This window comes from Armigeres subalbatus, chromosome 2 (assembly GCF_024139115.2).
Source record: "Armigeres subalbatus isolate Guangzhou_Male chromosome 2, GZ_Asu_2, whole genome shotgun sequence".
Lineage (NCBI taxonomy): Eukaryota > Metazoa > Arthropoda > Insecta > Diptera > Culicidae > Armigeres > Armigeres subalbatus.
Window position 1 is genome coordinate 169,303,563 of NC_085140.1, and position 27,571 is coordinate 169,331,133.

The 27,571-nt window shown below is 39.4% G+C and overlaps 1 protein-coding gene and 1 long non-coding RNA gene across 3 annotated transcripts in view; both read right to left on the minus strand.

The window, feature by feature from the left end:
* Positions 1–15,182, minus strand: part of LOC134211170 (protein sprouty) — a 74,095-nt gene extending 58,913 nt beyond the window's left edge. For both annotated transcript variants that reach the window (XM_062687836.1, XM_062687837.1), the window contains exons 1-3: positions 15,032–15,182; positions 14,891–14,972; positions 14,562–14,796 (exon numbers count right to left, since the gene is read on the minus strand). The gene's annotated coding sequence lies outside the window, so the exon portion shown is untranslated. The remainder of the gene's footprint in view (positions 1–14,561; positions 14,797–14,890; positions 14,973–15,031) is intronic.
* A 6,583-nt stretch (positions 15,183–21,765) lies between these two features.
* LOC134211171 (uncharacterized) lies at positions 21,766–23,033 on the minus strand. Its single transcript, XR_009978958.1, has 3 exons — positions 22,457–23,033; positions 22,316–22,397; positions 21,766–22,221 (listed from the first exon to the last, which is right to left on the minus strand). It is a non-coding gene; the product is annotated as an uncharacterized LOC134211171 (long non-coding RNA).
* Positions 23,034–27,571: the final 4,538 nt, after the last annotated feature.

Genomic DNA, 27,571 nt, shown 5'->3' on the forward strand with positions numbered 1-27,571 from the left:
ATACCAATGGAAAGCATTCATTACACAAAGAATTTCAGCGTAGATTTCATTGGTCGGAAAAATTGTGTTTTTTGGACTTCAAAATTGATTTTTTAACTTCACTAAATATAAAAAAATCTACACGCTAAAAAATATATTCTAGTTTCAGTTCGGTTCACTCAAAATGACCCTTTTGTGGAATAATTCAAAATAGTTAAGTTTACTCAGTCGTGGTTTACGCTACCACTCAAATTCGGCATGAGTGCCTCTGCAACCCTTATGAGCACTCATGCTGAATTAGGACGCTAACGGACCATTGTGGTTCCAGTTAAAGCGTAAACCATGGTTGAGTAAACCCTAGCAATGTTGGTCTCTGCTTTTAAACAATGTGAGGGTGATTTATAGTTCTTACATTTAATGGGGTCAGAATTGGACAAGCCTCCCCTACTTTTGATAGGTACATTACTTCACAAATAAAACTAGATTATGCAACGATCTCCCTTGACGTCCTCACGTCTATGGAGTGGACGTCCAGACGTCCCTAACTAGCTCACCAAATTTCTCAGGGTCGACTTGTAACCTGCTTAAGGGGCCTACGACACCAAAGAGGCAGAAACGGACATTACCAGGACGAATCAACAAACACGTTGGTAGAAGGAATTGAAAATGAAAAATAGACCTTAAAGCATTGTTTTATTTAATTTTAAGTTTTTGTTTTGGGTTAGTTCATAGAATTAGTAGTGGGGTAGCCGGCCTGAGACGTTGGGGCCCATTGTTGGCATGCGATTTAACATACCGTGTCTGCATGCTACCTGCTGGCTCTCGAATGATTGAGGGACCGCCTTCCAAGTTTCGCTGAGCGCGGCGGTGGGTCGTAGATGTGGTTGAGGTTGGACACGGCGAGGGACACGGAGACTTTCGTTGACGACTGGGCCTTACCTTAGGCAGACCGAGCACACGGCCGAATGCGGCACCATGCCGCTGGGGCGGGTGTTTGTGGTTGGACGCGAAGACTGGCGAAGGCAGGTTGGGCACACGGCCGGACGCGGCAAAACGCCGCCGGTGTTGATGGTTGCGGTCGGGCACGGAGGCTGGCGAAAGCAGGCCAAGCACACTGCCGAGTGCGGCACAATGCCGCTGGGGTGGGTGTTTGTGGTTGGACGCGAAGACTTGTTCCCGAATATTGTGGCTTCGCCGAACGCTGCAGGTAGGGTTATGGTTGACCACGTGATTATCCCCGGGCACATCCGCCCGAAAATCGTCGGATGACAAACGATTCCGGCCCAACGATTGCGGTACTGTCGGATGGCCACCAGGCACGGCCAATAACGGCGGAAAGCCGCCCGAGCAAATGACGACCGGAAGCGAATTACGACCACTGCAGCCAACCCGTGGAACGTGTGCCTACAGACGCCACGACAGGCCTTCGAAAACACTCCGCGATACGCAGCTTGGATCCCTATCCAAGGTCTTGAATCGTAGTATTCGTTGGTTTCTCGATGCTCGGGTCCCGGTTCCAGCCGTTTTCACACGCGGTTTTTATAAAAATCGCTCAAAAGAAGTTTGTGGTCTGGTGATATTCCGTCTTGATCTTCGCTTGGTGTTCGATCGACTGCCACGATCTTACACCTTGCTCGTTGATTCTCCTTTTTTTCCTCCCTTTCTTCCATTCAGCCTCGGCTTTTAGGGTTGCCTCTGCTTTTAGGGGTACCACGGTTTCGCCTCGGTAGACTTGTGCCACCGAGCAGGGGTGTGCGAAGCGTTAGTATTTTTACATACACTGTTAGGACAGAATAGTCACATAAATTTAGGATTTATGTGTTTATTCGTGGCCTAAGAAAATACTGCGTGCGAAGTCTTACAAACATTGTTAGTGTTTATATATATTAAAGGTCTATCAATGCAAACCCAACAGGGTTGCTGGTCGTCCTTGTTAACATCGGTAACAATTAGTACACATGGTTATCATGAATTTATTAGGAATAAGTTTGATAACTTCAACAGAATGATTCCCGCAGTTATTTTGAAGTGATGGAAAATTATGCTCATTCCATGTGTGTATGTTCAGAAAACTTGAAATTTTCAAAAAAATGTTACACAAAATGTGGTCCAACATTTAAAAAATCTTAAAAAACGAATATTTTAACCATTTTAGCAAATTTGAGTACGCCAATACACCAAACCAAAAAATTTAGTAAGAACTAGAAGTAATAAGCTTTCTATCCATAAAAAAATATTGCAAATCGATCCAGTGGTTCAAAAGTTATGATTTTTTAAAATAAAAAATTTCGAAAGATAGCGATTTTTCTGGTAACCCTATATCGAACATGGTCACCCTAATAAAAAAATAAAAAAATACGGGTCTAATTATTTTCGATGAAGAACATACCAAGCGATTTTGAGCAAAATTGGACAATTTTTTTTTCAACTCTATTCTTTTCCCGTGGAATCGCTGTGTTAAGAAGTAGTGTAGGGGAGACTGGGTAGACTTGATCCTCTTTTCTGATTTTCGATGTATCACAGCCAAAAGTAAATAAACATACGCGATTTCCACACAGACTCTCTAAGAAATATAGTATTTAACATTACTGATGTATTACAGTCCTTAAATTACACTATCCAACAAAATTGAGCTTTTTTTCGCTCCCTTCAACCATTTTTAATGTACTCATTAGATTTTTTCACGCTGAATTCAGGTACGTATTCAGATTTTCTGTAACACGTCCAGTTTTTCAGAAAAACGCATTTTAATTCACGAAAGTACGTATTTTCATAGAAATTTGGTTTCTCTCCCCTGCAAAGCTGAATTTTGGCCTCACTTAGAAAAAGTTTCATTCAGACTCCTTTGCATTCTCACAGCACGTCTTTCACAGAAATTTGCTCTCTCCAAAGTTTCGGCCTCACTTTAGATGTTTGAACTCAGAATGGGCCTTGTTGGATTTCCATGGCACGTTCATTTGTTGTGAAAATGAATTTCATTCACAAAGTACGTCTTTTCATATAAATTTGGTTTCTCTCCTCTGCAAAGCTGAATTTCAGCTCCTCACTTTTAGAATAAAGTTTGAATTTTGTAGAATGGGCCTTGTAGACTTCATGTGGGTTGTTGATTTTATTTGGCACGTACATTTGTTGTGAAAAACGTAATTTAATTCACAAATATACGTATTTTCAATGAAATTTGATTCTGTGTTTCAAAGTTGAATTTCGGCTCTTCGTTTTAGAATAAAGTTTGAATTTTGTAGAATAGGCCTTGCAGAATGCATATGGTTGGTTGGATGACATTTGGCGCATTGAGAAGCCGAATTTCTATGAAAATACGTACTTTTGTTAATTAAATTCCGTTTTTCACAACAAATGTACGTGCCAAATGAAATCCAACAATCCACATGTATTCTACAAGGCCCATTCTACAAAATTCAAACTTTATTCTAAAAGTGAGGAACCGAAATTCCGTTTTGCAGAGGAGAGATACCAAATTTCTATGAAAAGACGTACTTTTGTGAATGAAATTCCGTTTTTCACAACAAATGAACGTGCCAAATGAAATCCAACAACCCACAAGTATTCTACAAGGCCCATTCTACAAAATTCAAACTTTATTCTGAAAGTGAGGAGCCAAAATTCAACTTTGCATAGGAGAGATACCAAATTCCTATGAAAAGACGTACTTTTGTGAATGAAATCCCGTTTTTCACAACAAATGAACGTGCCAAATGAAATTCAGCAACCGACATGCATTCTACAAGGCCCATTCTACAAAATTCAAACTTTATTCTAAAAGTGAGGAGCCGAAATTCAGCTTTGTAGAGGAGAGAAAACAAATTTCTATGAAAAGACGTACTTTTGTGAATTTTATTCCGTTTTTCACAACAAATGAACGTGCCAAATGAAATCCAACAATCCACATGTATTCTACAAGGCCCATTCTACAAAATTCAAACTTTATTCTGAAAGTGAGGAACCGAAATTCCGTTTTGCAGAGGAGAGATACCAAATTTCTATGAAAAGACGTACTTTTGTGAATGAAATTCCGTTTTTCACAACAAATGAACGTGCCAAATGAAATCCAACAATCCACATGTATTCTACAAGGCCCATTCTACAAAATTCAAACTTTATTCTGAAAGTGAGGAACCGAAATTCCGTTTTGCAGAGGAGAGATACCAAATTTCTATGAAAAGACGTACTTTTGTGAATGAAATTCCGTTTTTCACAACAAATGAACGTGCCAAATGAAATCCAACAACCCACATGCATTCTACAAGGCCCATTCTACAAAATTCAAACTTTATTCTAAAAGTGAGGAGCCGAAATTCAACTTTGCATAGGAGAGATACCAAATTCCTATGAAAAGACGTACTTTTGTGAATGAAATTCCGTTTTTCACAACAAATGAACGTGCCAAATGAAATCCAACAACCCACATGCATTCTACAAGGCCCATTCTACAAAATTCAAACTTTATTCTGAAAGTGAGGAGCCAAAATTCAACTTTGCATAGGAGAGATATGTACCAAATTTCTATGAAAATACGTACTTTTGTGAATTTTATTCCGTTTTTCACAACAAATGAACGTGCCAAATGAAATCCAACAACCCACATGTATTCTACAAGGCCCATTCTACAAAGTTCAAACTTTATTCTGAAAGTGAGGAACCGAAATTCCGTTTTGCAGAGGAGAGAAACCAAATTTCTATGAAAAGACGTACTTTTGTGAATGAAATTCCGTTTTTCACAACAAATGTACGTGCCAAATGAAATCCAACAACCCACATGCATTCTACAAGGCCCATTCTACAAAATTCAAACTTTATTCTAAAAGTGAGGAGCCGAAATTCAGCTTTGCAGAGGAGAGAAACCAAATTTCTATGAAAAGACGTACTTTTGTGAATGAAATTCCGTTTTTCACAACAAATGAACGTGCCAAATGAAATCCAACAACCCACATGCATTCTACAAGGCCCATTCTACAAAATTCAAACTTTATTCTAAAAGTGAGGAGCCGAAATTCAACTTTGCATAGGAGAGATACCAAATTCCTATGAAAAGACGTACTTTTGTGAATGAAATTCCGTTTTTCACAACAAATGAACGTGCCAAATGAAATCCAACAACCCACATGCATTCTACAAGGCCCATTCTACAAAATTCAAACTTTATTCTGAAAGTGAGGAGCCAAAATTCAGCTTTGCAGAGGAGAGATATGTACCAAATTTCTATAAAAATACGTACTTTTGTGAATTTTATTCCGTTTTTCACAACAAATGAACGTGCCAAATGAAATCCAACAACCCACATGTATTCTACAAGGCCCATTCTACAAAATTCAAACTTTATTCTGAAAGTGAGGAACCGAAATTCCGTTTTGCAGAGGAGAGAAACCAAATTTCTATGAAAAGACGTACTTTTGTGAATGAAATTCCGTTTTTCACAACAAATGTACGTGCCAAATGAAATCCAACAACCCACATGCATTCTACAAGGCCTATTCTACAAAATTCAAACTTTATTCTAAAAGTGAGGAGCCGAAATTCAACTTTGCATAGGAGAGATACCAAATTTCTATGAAAAGACGTACTTTTGTGAATGAAATTCCGTTTTTCACAACAAATGTACGTGCCAAATGAAATTCAGCTACCGACATGCATTCTACAAGGCCCATTCTACAAAATTCTAACTTTATTCTAAAAGTGAGGAGCCGATAGGAGAGATACCAAATTTCTATGAAAAGACGTACTTTTGTGAATGAAATTCCGTTTTTCACAACAAATGTACGTGCCAAATGAAATTCAGCTACCGACATGCATTCTACAAGGCCCATTCTACAAAATTCAAACTTTATTCTAAAAGTGAGGAGCCGAAATTCAGCTTTGTAGAGGAGAGAAAACAAATTTCTATGAAAAGACGTACTTTTGTGAATTCGATTCCGTTTTTCACAATAATTGAACGTGCCAAATGAAATCCAACAAGGGAAGATCCATAAAGTACGTCACGCAAAAAATTGCGATTTTCAACCCCCCCTCCCCCCTTCGTCACGTTTTTTGTAAGAAACCCCTAAAATTTTTGTATGGATCGTCACGCTGCTCACAACCCCCCCTCCCCCCTAGAGGCGTGACGTACTTTGTGGACGGCCCCCAACCCACATGTATTCTACAAAGCCCATTCTACAAAATTCAAGCTTTATTCTGAAAGTGAGGAGCCGAAATTCCGTTTTGCAGAGGAGAGATACCAAATTTCTATGAAAATACGTACTTTTGAGAATGAAATTCCGTTTTTCACAACAAATGAACGTGTCAAATAAGATTCAACAACTTACATAGATCTTGTACAATTTATTCTATATAATTCAAACATCTTTCTCAAAGTTATAAACCGAAAACCAGCTTTACAGAACAGAGAAACCAAACTCCCATCAGAAAACGTAGTTTTGTGAATTTAAACCCGTTTTTCTCAAAAACTGGACGTGTTACAAAAAATCTGAATACATGACTGAATTCAGTGAAGAAAAATCTTTCAAGTACACTGAGAATGGTTGAAGGGAGTAAAACACTGTTGACTAGTGTTATTGTTGTTATTGATACACAATCGATTTTTTGGAGTGCTGTCAACAATCGACTTTTCAAATATTCGGGGGAAATTGATCTTTCTCCAAGAAACTGCTTTGATAAAATCAGGAAGGTGCCCTCAGATTTTTTAATTATTTTTCCTTCAAAATACGCGAAATTTTCGAATTGCTGTGCGTATTCATGAACGATTTTTGATATTGAATTCGACAGCACATGCAATTTTAATATTTGGGGAGACTTGATCCTCTTTCTATGATATCTACTCAATAAATATTTTTTCCTGCCAACCCTTCATTAAATCTGTCAAATTTACAAAAAATTAGAAGCCTTAGAACAGATTTATATTTTTCTGAATTTTTTCGCCAAATTTTTGTATGGATGACTAAAGGGGGATGAAGTGTCCCCGTATTGAGGTAATAACTTCAAATCCAAATATCCTAAAACTTTGATGGAGTGTTGGCATTTTCAACACTACAGATCATCAAGCATATTTATGGCTTTGTGCTGTGAAAAAACGAAAGCATTTGGTCATTGTTACTAAAAGTTGTTCAAATTTTGCGTGGCCAATAAAAAAATCTTTAGGAAGGTCAAAACATACAAACCGTCCTGCAGAATAAATAAAGTTGTCAATCCAAAAAATAACTCACCACATAAAGGTCATTTGTCTAGAAGATCTATACAAAAAAATATGCTAGATCAAAACTACTTTAGTTCTCGATAAAACAGGGGGTGATCAAGTCTCCCCGGGGATCAAGTCTATTTCGTTCTATTACAAATTTAAAACATTGCCTGAATAAAAACGTTCCTTTTGAAGTTCTAATTCATGTAATAATCTGTTTTAAACAGAGAAACATTCATTCGAAAAGTTAACAAAGATTTGCTTATCTCTTCCATCTAACACATTTGGTAAGAAAGTAAGCTAATGTAAAGCCAGACAACATACAATTAAACAGTAAACCGGCTGTTGTCTTGTTTTTATATCTGCTAACATTGTAATACCTTTTTTTGCCAAAAACAAAAGTCTGACAAGCAATAAACCTCCATCCATGATCTGAAATATTACGACTCAGAAATTACATGAACATTATATCTACATTCTTCAAATTAGTTTCGTTCGACAGTATAGAGCAGAATAGGTCCCACTTGCCCCGCTTGAAGGGGTAAGTGGGTCCCACAGGTAAATTAATTTACGTCACTACCAATATTTTTGTAACTGACTTACAACACGGCTTACAACACGTCTACACTTCAACAACGAAAGCATATAATGATGTATCCGTGGTTCATGTCCAGAAATACCCTGTTTCCTAAGTATACGTAAGCGATTTTGCTGAACTAGAGTTTTTTAGGTCCCACTTGCCCCGGTGTACCTTAATGCATTTCAACTTGTTATACAAAACTGTGTGGCCCTAAACACAAAATGAGCGAGAACAAAGCGAAAATCATCACTTCTCTGTGGGGACTTTTGTTTTTCCGCCCTTGTATACAAGTTTGATAAATTTGTTATCATGGCTTGTTATGCCTCGGAACTTTTATCGTTGTTTGTTATCTATCAAGAGCGATTTCTGCAAACCCTGTTCACGGGCATGATTCCGACGTCGGGGTAGTATTGATCCACCACTGGGGACTAATCGAGAAGTTCGCGATCAAGGCGTGAGTTGAATATTTCAACGGTTTAGCAGAATTCCGAATGACTCAAGGGCAGGGTAAATCGGAATAGGCTAAGTCCACCGCCGGGGACTATAGTTCAGTAGATCGTGGCGTGGGAATACACTGTTTTCGGTTCGTCGGGGCACCGTTGAACCGGAAGCTATCTCCACTCGGATTCTTTTGATTCGGCACTCGTCCGGTCACCAGATCATCTATGAATCTGCTGACCAGGTGGAAGAGTCGTGTTGGTAACGGAATAGCCTTCCACGCAGGCGGGTCGTCGGTATCGAGGGAGTTTTTCCCGGTGGACTCCTCGTCGTGTCCACCGTGTCTAGCCAGTGCCTCACCACCGACTATCCAAGTGATAGGCAATATCGCTTTTCAATAAGTGGTAGACAGCTTAAGCGAAGGCTTCGTAACCGCAAAAATTAATAGGATCTTCGTGTGTAGCTGCTACGCACCCCTAATGTGGACTTTGGAGTAGTATAATCGGATACTGGACGCACTCACGGAGAAGCTGATCGGCCGAAAACCGGTAATCATCTGAGGCGATTTCAACGCTTTGGCGGTGGAATGGAGGCGCCAGCAAAACTGGAAGTCAGACTTGGCAACGAAAGTACCGTCAGTACTTTTCGCAGAGACGGCAGGGAGTCCATTACCGACGTCACGTTCTGCAGTCCGTCGCTGGTTAGAAACATGATCTGGAGAGTTTGTGAGGACTACATTAATAGCGATCACCAGGCGATCCGGTGTAGTGTTGGAACTCGACTGCAGCCGGCTCGACGAGGAATAAGGAATAGTACGCGAAGATGGAAGACGAAGGACTTCGACAAGGACCTTTTTATCGAAGCAATTCGAGCAGACAGCAGCGCAACAAATCTTGAAGTAGATGAACTGACTGAAACGGTATCGAGGGCTTGCGATGCGTTGATGCCAAGGAAACTGGAGTCAATGAACAGCCGACGGCCAAATTACTTGTGAAGCAAAACTTTTGTCAATCTTTGTACTGCCAGTCTCAGAGCCAGGAGACGTTTCCAGAGAGCAAGGACTGAAACGGTCAGAGAGGAGCGTATGATAGTTTTTCGTAAAGCTAGGGCGGATTTAAAACGAGAGATTAAAATCAGCAAGTTCAACGGCTTCAAGCAGTTGTGCCAAGAAGCAGACGCTGATCCTTGGGGCAACATTTATCGTATCGTAACAGCGAAGATCAAAGGTCCAGCGATGTCAGCGAAAATGTGTCCGGACAAGTTGAAGATTATCTTGAACGTTTTTTTCCAGCAGCATGATTCTACGACGTGGCCGCATACACCGTACGAAGATGAAAACCGAATAACCATTGCAGGTATGCAAGTCTACAATGATGAGGTAACATCAGTGGCGAAAGGTTTGAAGATGAAGAAAGCTTCGGGTCCGGATGGAATTCCAAACGTGGGTCTAAAAACTGCGAAACTGGCGTTTCCAGATTTGTTCAGGACGGTGCTGCAGAAATGCCTAGCAGATGGCTTCTTTCCGCATTAGTGGAAGATCCAGAAGTTGGTGTCGCTGTCGAAACAAGGATTACCGGTTTATTGGAAAAGCAGTTCGTATTCCGAAAAGGCAAATCGACGGTGGATGCAATCAGGACAGTCTTTGAAGTTGCAGGGAGGGCGTCCTGGAAGAAGAAGAGCAGCAATCACTTCTGCGTGGTAGTAACGATTGACTTAAAAAAAGCTTCGGGAATTCGGGTCTCATATTGGTCTTAGACGGGTCTCAGTGTAGGATCCTTCCCGAGCAGCACACATGTTGTACAGTAGACATTCAATAACTGAAAATTATTTAACTGCAATGCTTTTTAACTGCAATTCGTCAGTTGCAACAGTTTTGCAGTTATCGGACCGCTAAGCTTCAAAACAATGTCAATCTCAATGACAGCTGCATTGGGCTGCTCAATCAGATTCACTTTTATTGCATCTGACGTTGATTTACAACGGTTTGACGTCTAAAATACGTAGCAGTTATCGAACTGCATTCGCTGATTGAAAAGTAAACATGTTGCAGTTATCGAACGGCTAGTGTACATAGATCTCAGTAGCTTATGTGTGAACTATAGACACTATAGATTCCATAGACGAGCGGAGGCACGGATGAGTCATTTCGATTTAGTGTGTTTTTCCATTTTTTCACAGTGTACCGCTCGAATTTGATGTCACAGGCTCCATTGCTTGGTTTGCATTCGTGACGTCATGCTCGTTTGGCTACACTAACTGACAGTTCGTTTGGCTACACTCGCCTCAGCTCGTCTATGGAACCTATAGTGTCTATTAGAGTGGGGCGCAGTTGTATGGAAAAACGCAAACTTCGTCCGATCAAGTGAGATCAAGGTTTTTCTGAATCGTTTTGGGACCCCAATCAACTGTGCAAAATATGGGCTCGATTGGTTGTAACCTCGCATGCCGCATCGCGTTTTAAATTTACATGGAAATTAGTATGGGAAAACGTACTTTTTTACATTTTTGCACTTAACGGCTTCAAATTACCATCAATCACGTGACTCAATACGTTAGCATATAGCCTGAAAGATGCCGAAAGACTTTGCCAAAGAAGGTACGTAGCTGAAAGGACTACAAAAAATGTTATTACGTTTCGAAAATTCATTGTTTAAACCATATGCAAGAAATCAATGTTTCTGCCAGCACTACCGGACAACCTGCAATTGTCAGAGGGCAAAACCCATTTTCCTTCTAGTCGGAATTTTTACTTTGTCAAATCATTTCGAATATCTCCCATTAGCTCCAAAGTCCTATAAAATCAATAATTTTGAAATAACACTCAGTTAAATTATTGCTCCACGTAGTACGGCAGTGCTGGCAGAATAAACGATTTTTTGCATATGGTTTGAACACTCAATGTTCGAAGCATTATAACTTTTTTCGTGGACGTTCCAGCAACGTGCTTTCTTCAGCAAAGTTCTTCGGTATCCTTTAGGTTATACTTTAACGCAATGTGCCACTTGGTTTACGATGAACTGAAACCTCTAGCAGTAGAAATGCAAAAATATACGTTCTCCCATACTAATTTCCATACAAACTTCAAACGCGATGCGGAAAGCGAGGAAGCAACCAATCGGTCCCAAATTCTGCACAGTTGTTCATGACCCAGAATGGGTTCAAAAAACCATTGATTTGAAAAAATGACCATGACGCCCCACTCTAGTGTCTATAGTGTGAACCGATTTCGTCACATCGATTTCGTCAGGTCTACGTCGGGCGTTCCATAAGGCTTCATACTCGGCCCAACGCTGTGGAACGTGATGTATAACGGGGTACTAACGCTGAAGTTGCCTAAAGCAGTTAAGGTCTTCGGATTCACGGATGATGTCGTTCTAAAAAGGTGCATATCGAAATTGCATTCCACAAGGAACGTTCACTTTTTTTGAGAATAGGAGAACTACTCCTATATATAAATCGCACTTTGAATAACCGGTACACGTTACTGTCATAGAACATTTTTTTAACCTGTTCGAGCGTGCCACTGTAACCAGTTATTAGATCTATGTCGAATTATTCCGTTACTATTTAGAAGCAATTCAGTATCGGTTTCGACTTTCGATACAGTTTTTGTTTTGTTTTCTCAAGGGCATTACGACAAGGTCTCGCTATTTAGCTATTTCTCGTACACCAAGGTGTAACGAAAAGGGTATATATTCACTCCAAATACGATTTTGTGATAGAAGGCCTGGAGATACATAGTGTTATATACCAAACGACTCAGCTCGACGAATTGAGATGTTGTCTGCCTGTATGTGTATGTGCGCAAAATAAACTCACTCATGTTTTAGGAACTTATCTTGAACCGATTTGCTTGCAACAAAATTTGGAAAATCAAATTATATAATGAATATCCGAAAGTCCACCGAATAGAACATATGTACAGCCCATGTTTCCGAAATGGACAGATTAATAATAAATTTGCGAAAATGTACCACGTGTCTTGGAGGGACTCGACCCATCGACATCCTGGAGGTTCGAGCCAAGTTAATTAACAAAAAAAAATTTTTTTTTCGTGTGGCCTAGTTGTCGAATAATATGCAATTAATTCTGAATGGAAGCAAAAAGTACATTCAATGAATTCACAATATATTTACAGTCAAATCCACAAAGTAAACCCTCAACGCTCTGCTACCGCATTCGATCACTTCAAGTCACACTATTTTCCTTCTTCCATGCGCGCTGCAGTGCTGTTTTCGCTCGGCAGCTAAATAAAATTTCCATTAAAAATTAGAAATTTTCCATAAACAATTAGGAAATTGCCAATAAAAAAATCAGGGTATGAGCAATAAATAATTATAAAATTTCCACAAATAAAACAAAATTTCCATAAACTATTAAGAACTTTCCACAAAACAAAAATAAATAAGCACTTCTAAAAGCAAAAATAGCAATTATAAAAGAAGAATTTTCCATAAAGAAATGAAAATGTTCCACGAAAAAAATAAAAAATTTCCATAAATAAATCAATATTAGCAATAAAAAATTACAAAATTTTCCACAAAATAAATATTTTTTTCCATAAAAAAATAAAAAAATTCAAATTTCAGCAATAGAAAAATAAGAAGATTTCCATAAAAAAATACAAGAAAGCAATAAAGCTGATGAAACTTTTCATGAACTTTAAACGCTTTTAAAGAAGGGGTCATCTATGGAAAAACAGCACAGTTTGATTGCTTTTTTATATTTCTTTATGGAAATTTTCTTATTTTTTTTATTGCTTTTTATTGATTATTTCGTTGAAAATTTTTATTTTGTTGTGGAATAAATATATTTATTTTGTGGAAAATTTTGTTATTTTGTATTGCTAATATTGATTTATTTATGGAAATATTGTATATTTTTGCGTGGAACATTTAATTTTTTTTATGGAAAATTCTTCTTTTATAATTGCAATTTTTGCTTTTAAAAGTGCTTATTTATTTTTGTTTTGTGGAAAATTTTTAATTGTTTATGGAAATTTTGTTTTATTTGTGGAAATTTTATGTTTATTTATTGCTCATACCCTGATTTCTTTATTGGCAATTTTCTATTTTTTTTATGGGAATTTTCTAATTGTTTAGGGGGAGTATTTATTTTAGTCGTTTTCGCTCACAGCGGAAGCGAATGCGTGGACACAAGCTGAAGCCGTTCGTTCCAGGCCAGTCCAGGCCGGCAGGCAGGGTGTGTGTATGTAGATCGGTCACTATCCGATCCGCGCGCTAGGGAACGCTGATCGAGAAGACGGAAGACTGCAGTGTGGGGTGGACTCCTATAGTAGTGGGCTAAAGGGATAAGTACGCGAGAGAGCGTGCGGCGAGCGAATCGGGTGGTGCTGCCGAAGCGATCAATGTGTAGGCTGAGATGTGCGGGGATGTAAGGCAACTCACGGTTACCATCGCCGGAATGCAGGGAAGTAATCGTGAGACGACCGGCTGGAAGAAGCTGAAGTGGTCGCAGCAGCCGTAGCAGAAAAGCTGAATTGAATTGATTCGATTGAGAGTTGCCCAGTCGTATTTTTTTTCTTTTCCTCCCTGGAGGCAGCACCACGTCCACGGTCGACGTTTTCGACGACAACAACGATAACGATGAATACGGCCGGGTATGAAGGCCGAGTGGTCGTCGTTGGGCAAAAAGAAGAAAAATGTGGAATAAATATGTTGACTATATTCAGACTGAGCGATTCATAACTTGACTACTTATACGTTGCCTTTTTGCTTTCTAGGCGCGTTTGGAAGAAGAGAACCGGAACGTGTCGTTTTCCTTTTAGAGTGGAGAAACGAACCACGAAACTGTTTCAATATCCCTGCTACTCTAAAGCGATGAATGGGTGGCGCGAAACTGGGCAAAAATCGATTAAATTGAATGATTGTTGTCCACATTTCGATGAGACAATACATGTTTTTAAAACTTAACCATACAGACAAGATTCCAGTAGTTAGGGTAAATAATACTGTATAGTAGGATTCCTAATCCTTCAATTGGATTAACCTAAAATAGCAAGGCGATTAGATCGTCTACAAATAAACACAAATGCATCTTGACCCACCATTCGTGCTGCTCTTGCGGCATTCAAACTGTAGGAATCGTTGCTTTAAAGGGTATAATTGCTGATTGATTTGTCATCTCCCCGCCTGAGGAAGGGGGGAGTCGCATGAGACGATGACAAAATAGGTGGAAAGAGGATGTGTTGATACTGGTCCCATTGACCCACTTACCAATCTCGTATCCAAACCTGGTTCGAAATAAATACAATGGAACCCAACACTAGGGACATAACGAGCCACTCAATCACAAAGCAAAAATATACCTTTTACATGCACAACTGTGTAATGAAATGATTTATTAAATGTTACTTACGCATATGTGTACTTAACTCCTAGTGTTTAGTACTTAATCCTAATGAGTGGTGTCCGTGTTTAGTGTATCCCACGACGGCAGCTTGAAGTAGTCCGGACAGAAGGGACATGCAACCACCGACGAACCGCCAGTATCTCCAGCACTACTTCGTTGACCATGGTGGAATTTCACCTCACCAGAGCACCGGACAATGGATGTTAACACCATTGCGATTATGGATGTTGAAGAGAAAGGCCTGTACAAAGAGGGCATCGAGGCAGCACTTTAGAAATCGATTCCCACTAAAAGCACTTCTTTTGGAATGGTTTTAGGCATTTCAATTCGCTTACCGATCTCAAAATAACTTGGGCTACTCTGCCATTCCTAATGCTACACCGTGCAAAATTGAAGATGTGGAGTTAGGCTGTACGGCTGCATCAAGGGAGATAATTGCATTATGACATGCCTCTAACAATTTCACTTAATTTTACCTAAGCGTGCCACTGCCCTTTTATCCACTCGTCCAACTATAGCACCACTACAATTTGTCACTAAGGATCACTAGATATTCCCGGGAGTACACGAAACAGTTGTCTTATCTGTTTGACGATACGCTAGCTACTGAATCTCCGTTCAAAAATCTAAGCTGTGTGATCTCTGCTTTAAAAAAATGAGTGACCTACTCAATTTTACCTGGGTGGCGATAATTTATAGACGAACTCTCTCAGATATATATATATATATATCGTTCATATGAGAAAGTACCCCGATAGACAAGCATGTGTTGGATCTTCTACTGCGGCGCACAGGTAGACATTGCTCGATCTCCCTTTTCCACTATCCATTCTGTGCTTCAACTATCATCCACCGAGGGATAAACGTAGTGTCGTTGGCGATTACCGTAATTGGACGGTTTGTTGGTCATGCTTGGATCGTAGTGTTCTGTTGTTCTGTTGTTCTAGGTGTAGGTGGTTAACACATGGTAAGAATAGGAATTTATATTTTTGTTTCGCACACTGGGCTTAGAGCTACAAGTCTGCTCTCGCGGTACAAAACAAGATTAATAGTAGTGCGCAGGTCACAATACCCCCACACCAGACTGCAATATGGGATACGTCCTAATATAGCAGTTACTTTCTTACCATGAGCTATCCACTCACGCATTCGACTCTTGCCGACCATGTAAATTAGTGTATGGTGTCGTCAAGTGTAATCAGTAATTCAGTACAAAAATCATTCTTGTCAGAACAACTTTAAAGTCTCATATGCATGTGGATGCTTGCCAGACGGCTCCTGGTTTCAGTAACTAGTTTAAGTTCATTTTATTCTTTCAATTATATGAGCAAGCATCAACCAGGAACAGATCATCGATCATTCGTAGTTATTCGATGGACTCAGTTAAACGCAACATGCTGAACTTTATGGATGATGACTATCAGCGTTCAATCTCTGCTTGTATTCCGGACTCAATTACACATTTTGACATTTCTATAATATTTTCACACATTTCAATCTCAACATTCAGACAATTGTCACATTACACTTTCATTTGGCTTATAGACTACGTGCACATTCCTACTCGTTAACTTTCATACTATAATAACACTTACTCATTAATTACTACGCGAACACAATTCTCAATTCAATCTCTCTCATCTCGTTTGCTTCGTAATACTCCGCAAACAAACCTTCTCGATAACTTAAACGAATCATTTCACTAAAATACTACGCAAACACTTTACTCATTTCCTATTCTTTCATAACCACGCTTCCTATTACTACGCAAGCTCTCGGTGATCACCATTTCCTCAAACATTCTAACATAATTCTCTATAGCTGATTCACAAATGACTATAAATATTATATCTTCCAGTACACCACTCTAATATAACTCATTCTCATACACTTTTTTTTAAAAACTAAGTCTCACACACATTATTCCGGAATCAAATCTTGCGCGGCAAACAACCCTAAATTTCTCCCTTCCTCATTTTCTAATTCATACGATGTTGCTCCTCTCCTGGCGATGATCTTACAAGGAACATAAACTGGGCCAAGTTTAGCTGAATAGTTCTCAGCTGCACTGGAAATTCGGAAGTTCTTTTTGTAAACTTTTTGCCCAACATTAAAAATAGGCGGCATACCTTTGTGTTTACTGTCATAGATTTTTTGTATTTTCAAATTGTTTTTGCTATTCCTTACAACGTCTTCATACACAGAACCCAAAACTTCCTTTCTGCGCTGGACAAAATCAGCAGTTGACGGATCAGAAGTACACCTATCCTGAAGATGGTCTCTTCCATCAATCACCGACTCATATCCATGCACAAGAAAGAATGGCGTAAATTCTGTTGATGAGTGTTTTGTATTGTTCAATGCAAATTCTATTTCTGGGATTTTGGAATCCCAGATGCGGTGATCGTTCTGACAATATGAACGAATACACGCTAAAATAACTCGGTTCACCCGTTCCACTGGGTTATTTTGGCAGTGTCTCCTGGTATTCTTAAAATGATGAACATTAAACTGGGACAACAAATCTTGAAACTTATTAGCTAAAAACGTTACAGCATTATCCGAGATTAACACTTGTGGAACACCAAATTTCAAAAACCATTCACATTTAATTAACTGAGTTAGACTTTCCACACTTATTTTTCTAACAGGAAACAAACGAACATATTTAGTGAACACATCCAGACAAACTAACAAATCACTGTTGCCCGATTTACTACGGACGAAACCACTAATGTAGTCCATAGCAATCATTTGAAATGGGCGGGTAGCATCCTTCTGCTTTCCCATTGGAGGAATTGTAGCAATAGTCGAATGCTTCGACTGCTTACAAGTGCTGCACTTAGACAAAACTCTCTTAACATCTGAGTTCATCTTAGGCCAATAATATTTTAATTTTATTCGTTCCAAAGTCTTTTCTGTACCGAGATGCATTAATTTGGCATGCTCTTCTTCAACGAGTTGTGTCATCTTGTCAGGTGGCACAACCACTTTCCATTCCAGTCGACCCATGGTTTGTGCAGATCTGGAAGTAACGAATTTATAGAGATCTCCATTTTCAATTTTAAAATTCTGATAGTTTTCTGGAGTGTCGATTACTTTTGCTTCAGATCGTTGTACCACCTAGAAGTGGAGTTCACAAAAATGGCACAAACCGCACGACTCAGAGCGTCGCAAACTACATTATCCTTCCCTTTTCTGTGTTTGATTGTCATGTCATATTCCTGTAGCTTGACTGACCATCGTGACAATCGTGAACTAGGTCGCCACTTTGAGTTGCAAATAAACGTAACTGCAGAGCAATCAGTAATCAGCGTAAAATGAGAACCCTCAACATAACACCTAAAATGCTCAATTGCTTCAAGAGCCGCTAACCCTTCCTTATCGGTGGGCCCGTATTTCTTCTCGCAAGAACTCAGCTTCCTCGAAAAGAAGGCAATGATATGCTCCTTACCACCCAACTCCTGCGTCAGTATCCCGGCTATCGCAACATCACTGGCGTCGGTTTGTATGGTAAATTCTTTGTCCAGTCTGGGTTGGCAAGAACTGGTTCTGATATCAAGCATTCTTTGAGCTTGATGAATGCCTGTTCCGCCTTATCATTCCACCTAATCTTTTTGGGCTTGCTTTTCAGCAAGTCAAAGATATGCCACTAAAGTTTGGGATGAAGTTGCGGTAGTATCCCGCCATCCCTAAGAATCTGCGAATCTCTTTAGGAGTTTGCGGACGTGCAAACTTTGAGATCGCAGTTACTCTCTCAGGGTTCGGCTGGTAGCCGCTCTCCGAAAGAATAAAACCTAAATATTTAATTCTTTTCAGGCAGAACTTGCATTTCGCTAAATTTACGGACAGGTTAGCTTCTCTTAAGCAATCTGAGACAATTTTAGATATTTAATGTGATCCTCAAATGTTCTAGTTGCAATTATTATGTCATCTAAATATGAGAAAATAAATGGTTCGTAACGTCCTTCCTTTAAAACCCTATCAAGTATACGCGACATGGTAGCACTGCTATTTATCAATCCAAATGGAAGCCTTTTATATTGAAAAGACCTTTGCCGATAATTTTGAAGCTGGTGTACTTTTTTGAATTTTCAATAACTTCACCTGAAGGAAAGATTCCTTTAGGTCCAAAACAGAGAAAAATCGATTTTTCCCCAAATTATTTAATATTCTCATTGAGCTTGCCAGAGGATATGCGTCTCTGATAGTTTTCGCGTTTAGCTTACGAGCATCCAAGCAAAGTCGCATGTCACCGTTTTCTTTGGTGACTGGGACCACTTGTAAGGCCCAATTGGCGTTTGAGGGTTCTATGATATCCAGATCCAACAATCTGTCTATCTCCTCATTAATTTTTGTTTGAATTGTGGGCGACCACGGATGAGGATTCAAATGAATGGGATTCTCATCAGTGAGCTGTATATTATGTTCCATCACATTACATGTTTCCAGAGTCCCAGGCTCTGATATTTTGAAAGTGTTCTTCACAGCCTCTAGCAATTCAGTCTGTTCCACATCTAGGACGTGAGAAGCTGACTGAATTTCATTATTTGCTTCCACATTGTATGTTGTTAAATTGCTAACCACTTCATCAAACGTAATTTTAATTTGAAATAATTTAAAAAAATCCATTCCTAAGATACAACGCGATCCAAGTTCAGGAACAACTAAACATGGTAAAATTTTAGTTTTTTGATTGACTGTAAAAGGAACATCTACAAATCCATTAATTTTCATTGGTTCACCGCTGGCAGTTGAAATTTTAATATTTTTATCCAGATCTTGAATCTCTAGAAAGCTGGTCAAATTACCAAAGTGTTCTCCAACTAATGACACGTTACTTCCACTGTCCAACAACCCCTGTAATTGCAATCCCAAAACGCTAAATTTCAAAAAATATCTCGAATCGCCATCTAAATTTATAAAAACTGTTTCAATATGTTGAAAATAACCAGTGTATTCTGTTGAGTCATCGTTTATTTGTTTCTCATCGGTACAATCTGTATTGTGATGAAATTCTGAAACAATCTGTTGGAATGAATTTAGAGTTTTTGTCTCACCATTCAAACTTGGAGGAATATCTGGAATTGGGAAAACCTCCTCCTTCAGTTTTCCCTTCTCTGGTTTTTTGCCTCACAAAATGGACATTCCTCGTAATGGAACTCTGGAAGACCACATATGCAGCAAAATACATTGCGCCTTGAGAAACATCTCGTAAAATGATGACCACTTTTCCTACAATTAAAGCAAATTCTACGATCTGGAACTCTATAACGTCGCAAAATCTCATCTAATGACAATTCTCTCCACCCTCCTTCTGGCTGGTGTTCTTGTTGGAAATTTTGATTTCTGTTGATGATCGGATTATTCCTGGCTCTATCATTTTGATGGTTTAAGTATTGATTTGTGTTTACTTGATTATGTCTGCTATTGCTTGGATATGAAGGTTGAATTCTTTGCTGATTAGGTTGATTATTATTTCTGGGTGGAGTTCTGGCATTGAAATTTGTATTTGATCTTGAGTTACAATTAGTTTCGTTAATTTCGTTGATTCTCTGATTTTCGAACGAAAGTACGAATTTATTCATTATTGATTCACTACTGTTGTCAATCCTGGTGCACAATTGTTCTAATGTGTGCAAGTCCTTGACGTCTACTAAGGCCAGTCGGTCTCGGTAGATGGGCCGCATTGTGTGCCACATTATATCAAATTTGTCTTGATCGGACATTGGAGTTGTTCTGCATAAAAAGAATTGCTCCATGCGCACCAGAAAATTCGAAAAAAGTTCATTTTTCCCCTGGAACATCGAAAACGATCGCACTTTCACGTAGTGATCGATGTTACTCGGCAAGAATTGGTGCCTTAAAGCATCGATAAAATAGTCCCAATCTTTGTTACGTAATATTGGCCATTTAGCAACAAACCAGTCCTGTGCAGGTCCTACTAAAAGAAAGTGGGCCGATTCAAAAAGGTCTTCTTTTGACATTTTCTCTGAATGAGCAAAAAACTCAACCCTTCGAAGAAATAGATTCAACCCAATTCCGTTGTCATTGCCTGCATACTTAATCGGCCATTGTGAAACCGGTAAAGATTTCCTATTATTTGTATGAGCATTATTGAAATTGAAGAATAAAGGATTATTCGCCATCGCTGGATTCGAAACCTGAGAATGAATATTAAATCCCGGAGGACGAAACATCTCAGAATGTCGCTGTTCATTTACTAACATCACATTCGGGTTCAAATTCAAGTCTAAATCCGGTGCACCACTCTGTCGTTGAATCTCCGGTGTTCTATTTACTGGAATTTTCTTTTTCGTACCTGTGTACGTTTCACTCGGTCTCGTTCGGTCACTATTGCTAATCACGTGTTTATTTTGTGGATCATTTTCAACTGGCATTACCGGTGGAGGAGGGATTACCTGTCTCCCATTATCTGCCATCTCCTCACGCGCGCACTCTTTACTATCAACTCTAACCACCGAATCAGACGTTTGTTTCGCGCGGTTTTCATAAACTTGGTTTAATCTGTCCCTAAAGGAGGGAGAGATTGTGAGCCTTCGTATTTCGCGATTACTCATCTTTCTAATACTCATTACCGGACTCTTTTCATCTTCAAAACCAAGTAAATTGCTCGCGATTTTTTCACCTTCTCTGCTGTACGCCATTAGTGTCCTTTCACTTTCACGATTAGTGTCCTTTCACTTAAATAATTTTTCAATAATATTCAACGGTATGATTACTATTGAGATCGGCCAATCAATTCATTATCCTAAAATTTGTAATGTGTAAGAATATGAAAAGTGTGAAAAAATCAATGAAATGCAATAAAATTCAACTAACTCTAAAAATTAAATTGACTAATTCAATAAAATTCAATAAAAATTCACTATCTATTTAAATTTCTTAAAAGTACTAATTTATGTACATATTTACAAATTCTTGCATAAAAATTCAACTAAAAATAAAAAAGCAAGAATTCAATTCAAAATCATTTCAAAATTCATCGTAATTCAGAAACCATTATGTGTGAACAATAAACCTAGAATAAAGATATATACAATAAACAATAAACATCCACCATTGCATGTGAAAATCTAAATTTGCTTATTATAAGCGAATGACTCCATGTCTGAAAAACCTCGTCAAAATGGATATCCACTGTACAAACATATTTACGTTGGGCGCCATTTGTCATCTCCCCGCCTGAGGAAGGGGGGAGTCGCATGAGACGATGACAAAATAGGTGGAAAGAGGATGTGTTGATACTGGTCCCATTGACCCACTTACCAATCTCGTATCCAAACCTGGTTCGAAATAAATACAATGGAACCCAACACTAGGGACATAACGAGCCACTCAATCACAAAGCAAAAATATACCTTTTACATGCACAACTGTGTAATGAAATGATTTATTAAATGTTACTTACGCATATGTGTACTTAACTCCTAGTGTTTAGTACTTAATCCTAATGAGTGGTGTCCGTGTTTAGTGTATCCCACGACGGCAGCTTGAAGTAGTCCGGACAGAAGGACATGCAACCACCGACGAACCGCCAGTATCTCCAGCACTACTTCGTTGACCATGGTGGAATTTCACCTCACCAGAGCACCGGACAATGGATGTTAACACCATTGCGATTATGGATGTTGAAGAGAAAGGCCTGTACAAAGAGGGCATCGAGGCAGCACTTTAGAAATCGATTCCCACTAAAAGCACTTCTTTTGGAATGGTTTTAGGCATTTCAATTCGCTTACCGATCTCAAAATAACTTGGGCTACTCTGCCATTCCTAATGCTACACCGTGCAAAATTGAAGATGTGGAGTTAGGCTGTACGGCTGCATCAAGGGAGATAATTGCATTATGACATGCCTCTAACAATTTCACTTAATTTTACCTAAGCGTGCCACTGCCCTTTTATCCACTCGTCCAACTATAGCACCACTACAATTTGTCACTAAGGATCACTAGATATTCCCGGGAGTACACGAAACAGTTGTCTTATCTGTTTGACGATACGCTAGCTACTGAATCTCCGTTCAAAAATCTAAGCTGTGTGATCTCTGCTTTAAAAAAATGAGTGACCTACTCAATTTTACCTGGGTGGCGATAATTTATAGACGAACTCTCTCAGATATATATATATATCGTTCATATGAGAAAGTACCCCGATAGACAAGCATGTGTTGGATCTTCTACTGCGGCGCACAGGTAGACATTGCTCGATCTCCCTTTTCCACTATCCATTCTGTGCTTCAACTATCATCCACCGAGGGATAAACGTAGTGTCGTTGGCGATTACCGTAATTGGACGGTTTGTTGGTCATGCTTGGATCGTAGTGTTCTGTTGTTCTGTTGTTCTAGGTGTAGGTGGTTAACACATGGTAAGAATAGGAATTTATATTTTTGTTTCGCACACTGGGCTTAGAGCTACAAGTCTGCTCTCGCGGTACAAAACAAGATTAATAGTAGTGCGCAGGTCACAGATTCTCTGATTCTATTAATAGAAGGCTGGGAATCTTATAGCCTATTCAGATTACGCCATTTATTATAACAAATATTATGATAAAGAGTAACTTGATGTCAATTCCCATACATTCAATATTCTTCCTCAAATTCAACACGATATTTATTATGATAAATGGCGTAATCTGAATAGTCTATAATCTTTTTGTTTTCTTATGTTGATACATGAAGATAAGCTTATTTATGTGATATGTTGAGTTACATGGTATTACAAAAGTGTTGTACGTCCATTAGTTTGTAACTATTGATGACACTCACGTAGCTCGAATTGAAAACAAGAACACCCAAGGTTTGTCAAATTTCTGGGACGTCCAGGGCTGGACTCTCTAGTCTAGAGCGAAACATTGCACAGTGGGGAAAATGTGACCCAAAAAGGTACCTATTTATTGCAACTACTTGCTGTGCCGGAAAATACCTTTCCTAAAGGGAAAATCCACGAATCGAATGGTGTTATTATAATGCGCCGGCAATTATGGGAACTGGCCGTCTTGCCCCATTTACTCCTAAAAATCATATTTTTTCTATGACAGCTGCAATTTAAAGTCGATTGCGGCTAACTATTTCTATGTTTTCTGATGTTAATTAAGTAGAAAATAGGAGTGGTATCTATTCCGATCTATTCCGTGGCTGTTTTGCCTCATTTACCCCCGGAATCGTATTTTTTCTTAGACAGCTCCGATTTAAAATCAATTGCGGCTGTCTATTTCTATGTTTTCTGATGCTTAGTCAGTAGAAAATACGAATGGTATGAATTCTGGCCTTGAAAAATAACTGGAAGTGGCTATTTTGCCCCATTTACCCACGAAAATCGAAGTTTTCCTATGACAACTACAATTTAAAATCGATTTCGGCTAACTATTTCTATGTTTTCTGATGCTTAGTCAGTAGAAAATACGAAGGGTATCTATTCCGACCTTATACCATGACTGGAAGTGCCCGTTTTGCCCCAGTTACCCCTGAAATCGTATTTTTCTATGAAAGCTACAATTTAAAATGAGTTGCGCCTGACTATTTCCATGTTTTATGATGCTAATTTAGTAGAAAATACGAATGGTATAAATTCCGGCCTTGGATTATAAAAAAGTGGCCTTTTTGCCCCATTCACCCACGAAAATCGTAGTTTTTCTATGACAGCTTCAATTTAAAATCAATTTCAACTAACGGTTTCTGTGTTTTCTGATGCGTATTTAGTAGAAAATACGAATGGTCTACATTGTATATGATCCGGCCTGGGACTGTCACTAGCAATGGCTGTTTTGCCCCCTTTACCTCTAAAAATCAATTTATCATATGATCGCTAACACTTAAAATCGATTTTGGCTAATTATTTCTATGATTTCTTATGCAAATTCAGTAACTACAAACCTGGAATCGTGACTAAAATGGCAAATATGTTTCATTTTCAAAAAAAAAACATTTTTTTTATGACCGCCACGATTTAAAATCAATTGCGGCTAGGTATTTCTATGTTTTCTAATGCTAATTTGTAAGAAAATACGTATGTGAATATGTACGTTATGTGGAAGATATTGATTTGGAAAATGTATTGGAGGAGTCCCATCGAAGAGAAAGTGGTTACCCCCAATACATTTTCCAAATCAATATCTTTCACATAACGTACATATTCACATATGAGTTTTCATAACATTGTAAATTAACGTCCAAGTCGGGTGGTTTAATCCCCGGAAATAGGCAATTAACTTTGATTGAACTGAAGAAAATACGGTTGTTACATATTCCAGCCTTGGATCATGACTGCAAGTGGCCGGTTCAACTTCTCATAGAACTTTCGTGCGTTATTAGCGCGGTACAGTTCCTCCGTCTCTTCACGGTCTCGATCTTCCTGCTGGCGCTTTTTCCTCCGGAAAATCGAGTTTTGTCTGTTCCGCGCCCGTTTGTATCGTGCCTCGTTCGCCCTCGTGCGGTGTTGCAGCAATCTCGCCCATGTTGCATTCTTCTCCTCAACTAACTGCTCACATTCGCCGTCATACCAGTCGTTTCTCTGATCCGGAGCCACCGTGCCTAGTGCAGCGGTTGCGGTGCTTCCAATGGCGGATCGAATATCTCTCCAGCCATCTTCAAGAGATGCTGCGCCTAGCTGCTCTTCCGTTGGGAGTGCCACTTCCAGCTGCTGCGCGTAGTCTTGGGCTAGTCTACCGTCTTGTAGCCGCCCAATGTAAAGCCGCGGCGGACGACTCCGACGCGTGTTGATCACCGTCGAGAGTTTTGAGCGCAGACTGCGACGAGGTAGTGGTCGGATTCAATATTCGCACTGCGGTAAGTGCGTACGTTCGTGATGTCGGAGAAGAATTTACCGTCGATTAGAACGTGGTCGATTTGGTTTTCCGTTACTTGATTAGGTGATTTCCATGTGGCCTTGTGGATATTCTTACGGGGGAAGAAAGTGCTTCGGACTACCATTCCGCGGGAGGCTGCAAAGTTTATGCATCGTTGGCCGTTGTCGTTCGATACGGTATGCAGACTATCCGGTCCGATGACCGGTCTATACATTCCTCCCTTCCTACCTGAGCGTTCATGTCACCGATGACGATTTTGACGTCCCGCAGTGGGCATCCATCGTATGTCTGCTCCAGCTGCGCATAGAACGCTTCTTTCTCGTCGTCGGATCTCCCTTCGTGTGGGCAGTGCACGTTGATGATGCTATAGTTGAAGAAACGGCCTTTTATCCTCAGCTTGCACATCCTTGCGTTGATTGGCTGCCACCCAATCACGCGTTGGCGCATCTTTCCCAGCACTATGAAGCCGGTTCCCAGCTCGTTGGTGGTGCCACAGCTCTGGTAGAAGGTAGCCGCTCGATGCCCGCTTTTCCACACTTTCTGTCCTGTCCAGCAGATTTCCTGCAGCGCTACGACATCGAAGTTGCGGGGATGTAATTCATCGTAGATTATCCTATCGCAACCTGCGAAGCCTAGTGACTTGCAGTTCCATGTTCCAAGCTTCCAATCGTGATCCTTTATTCGTCGCCTAGGTCGTTGCCGATTGTATCGAGTCGTATTATCTTCTATGTCGTTCGTAATAGTTGTTTTTAAAGGTGGCTTATTGGGCCTGCGCAAACCTCCTGTCTCGTCGGAGGGCCGTCGTGTCAGGGCTGTTTAGCGTCCCACCTAACACCAGGACTAGATTACACTATATTTCTACTAAATTCGCATCAGAAAACATAGAAACAGTTACTCGAAATCGATTTTAAATTGTAGCTGTCATAGAAAAAAAAAATCGATTTTCGTGAGTAAATGTGGCAAAATAGCCACTTCCAGTCATTATTCATGGCCGGAATTTATGCCATTTGTATTTTCTACTAAACTAGCATAAAAAAACAAAGAAATAGTCAGCCGAATATGATTTTAAATTGTAGCTGTCATAGAAAAATACGATTCCAGGGGTAAATGGGGCAAAACGGCCACTTCCAGTCATGGTATAAGGTCGGAATAGATACCCTTCGTATTTTCTACTGACTAAGCATCAGAAAACATAGAAATAGTTAGCCGAAATCGATTTTAAATTGTAGTTGTCATAGAAATAATATGATTTTTAGGGGTAAATGGGGCAAAACGGCCAGTTCCCATAATTTCTGGCGAATGAAAATAGCACCATTCGTTTTATCGTGGATTTTCCCTTTAGGAATGGTATTTTTCTGGGGCAGCAAGTAGCCGCAATAAATAGGTTCCTTTTTGGGTCGCATTTTCCCCAGTGTGCGTTGTGTTGGAATTAATTTTGAAAAATCACTATAATAAAGAAATTATAATAATAATAATTGTGTTGGAATTGCAGTCCATCACGATTTGGACAACAGGAAGTTGTTGCCAAATATCGGAAAAAAAATATTATTTTTTTGTTTGCATTGATATTAACGAAAATTTCAAATTGATAATCAGTCTTGTAAATCTCCAATCTTCAAATGGAGCGTATGAGGTGGTGGTGGAGCTCAGAATAACTCATTTGGGATCATCGAAGGAAACCATGAATAATGGGTAGGGATTACGAAACGCCTGATGGAAAAAGATCAGCTGTTCAGTATAGAACTTCAAAGAAACTGTCCACTTTGAGGCAGATCTCGGGGCAAACAACTATTAAAGGAATAAGGGTAAAATGCCCAATAGTGGACCTTCTAGTAGCGAAATTTTGCTCTTTATATCATAAGGAGTAGAAATTTTCAACATATGGAACCGATGGAATTTCAAAGAAAAATGTTGTGCAGTAATAATGCAAAAATAGCTGGAGGTTCCACTATTGGGCACTTTACATGTTTCGATTTTTTAGATTTTTTAGGTATGCACTAGAAATATATTATCAACAACATTAGTCACTCTTGGAACTTATAAGGTGTCTCTTGAAAGGAGGTTTCCGAGCCTCTTGTAAGAAGGCTTCCAAGCCTCTTGAAAGAAAGCTTTCGGGTCTCTTAAAAGGAGGTTTCCGAGCATCTTGAAAAGACGCTTCTTAGCACCTGAAAAGAGCCTTCCTCTTGAGA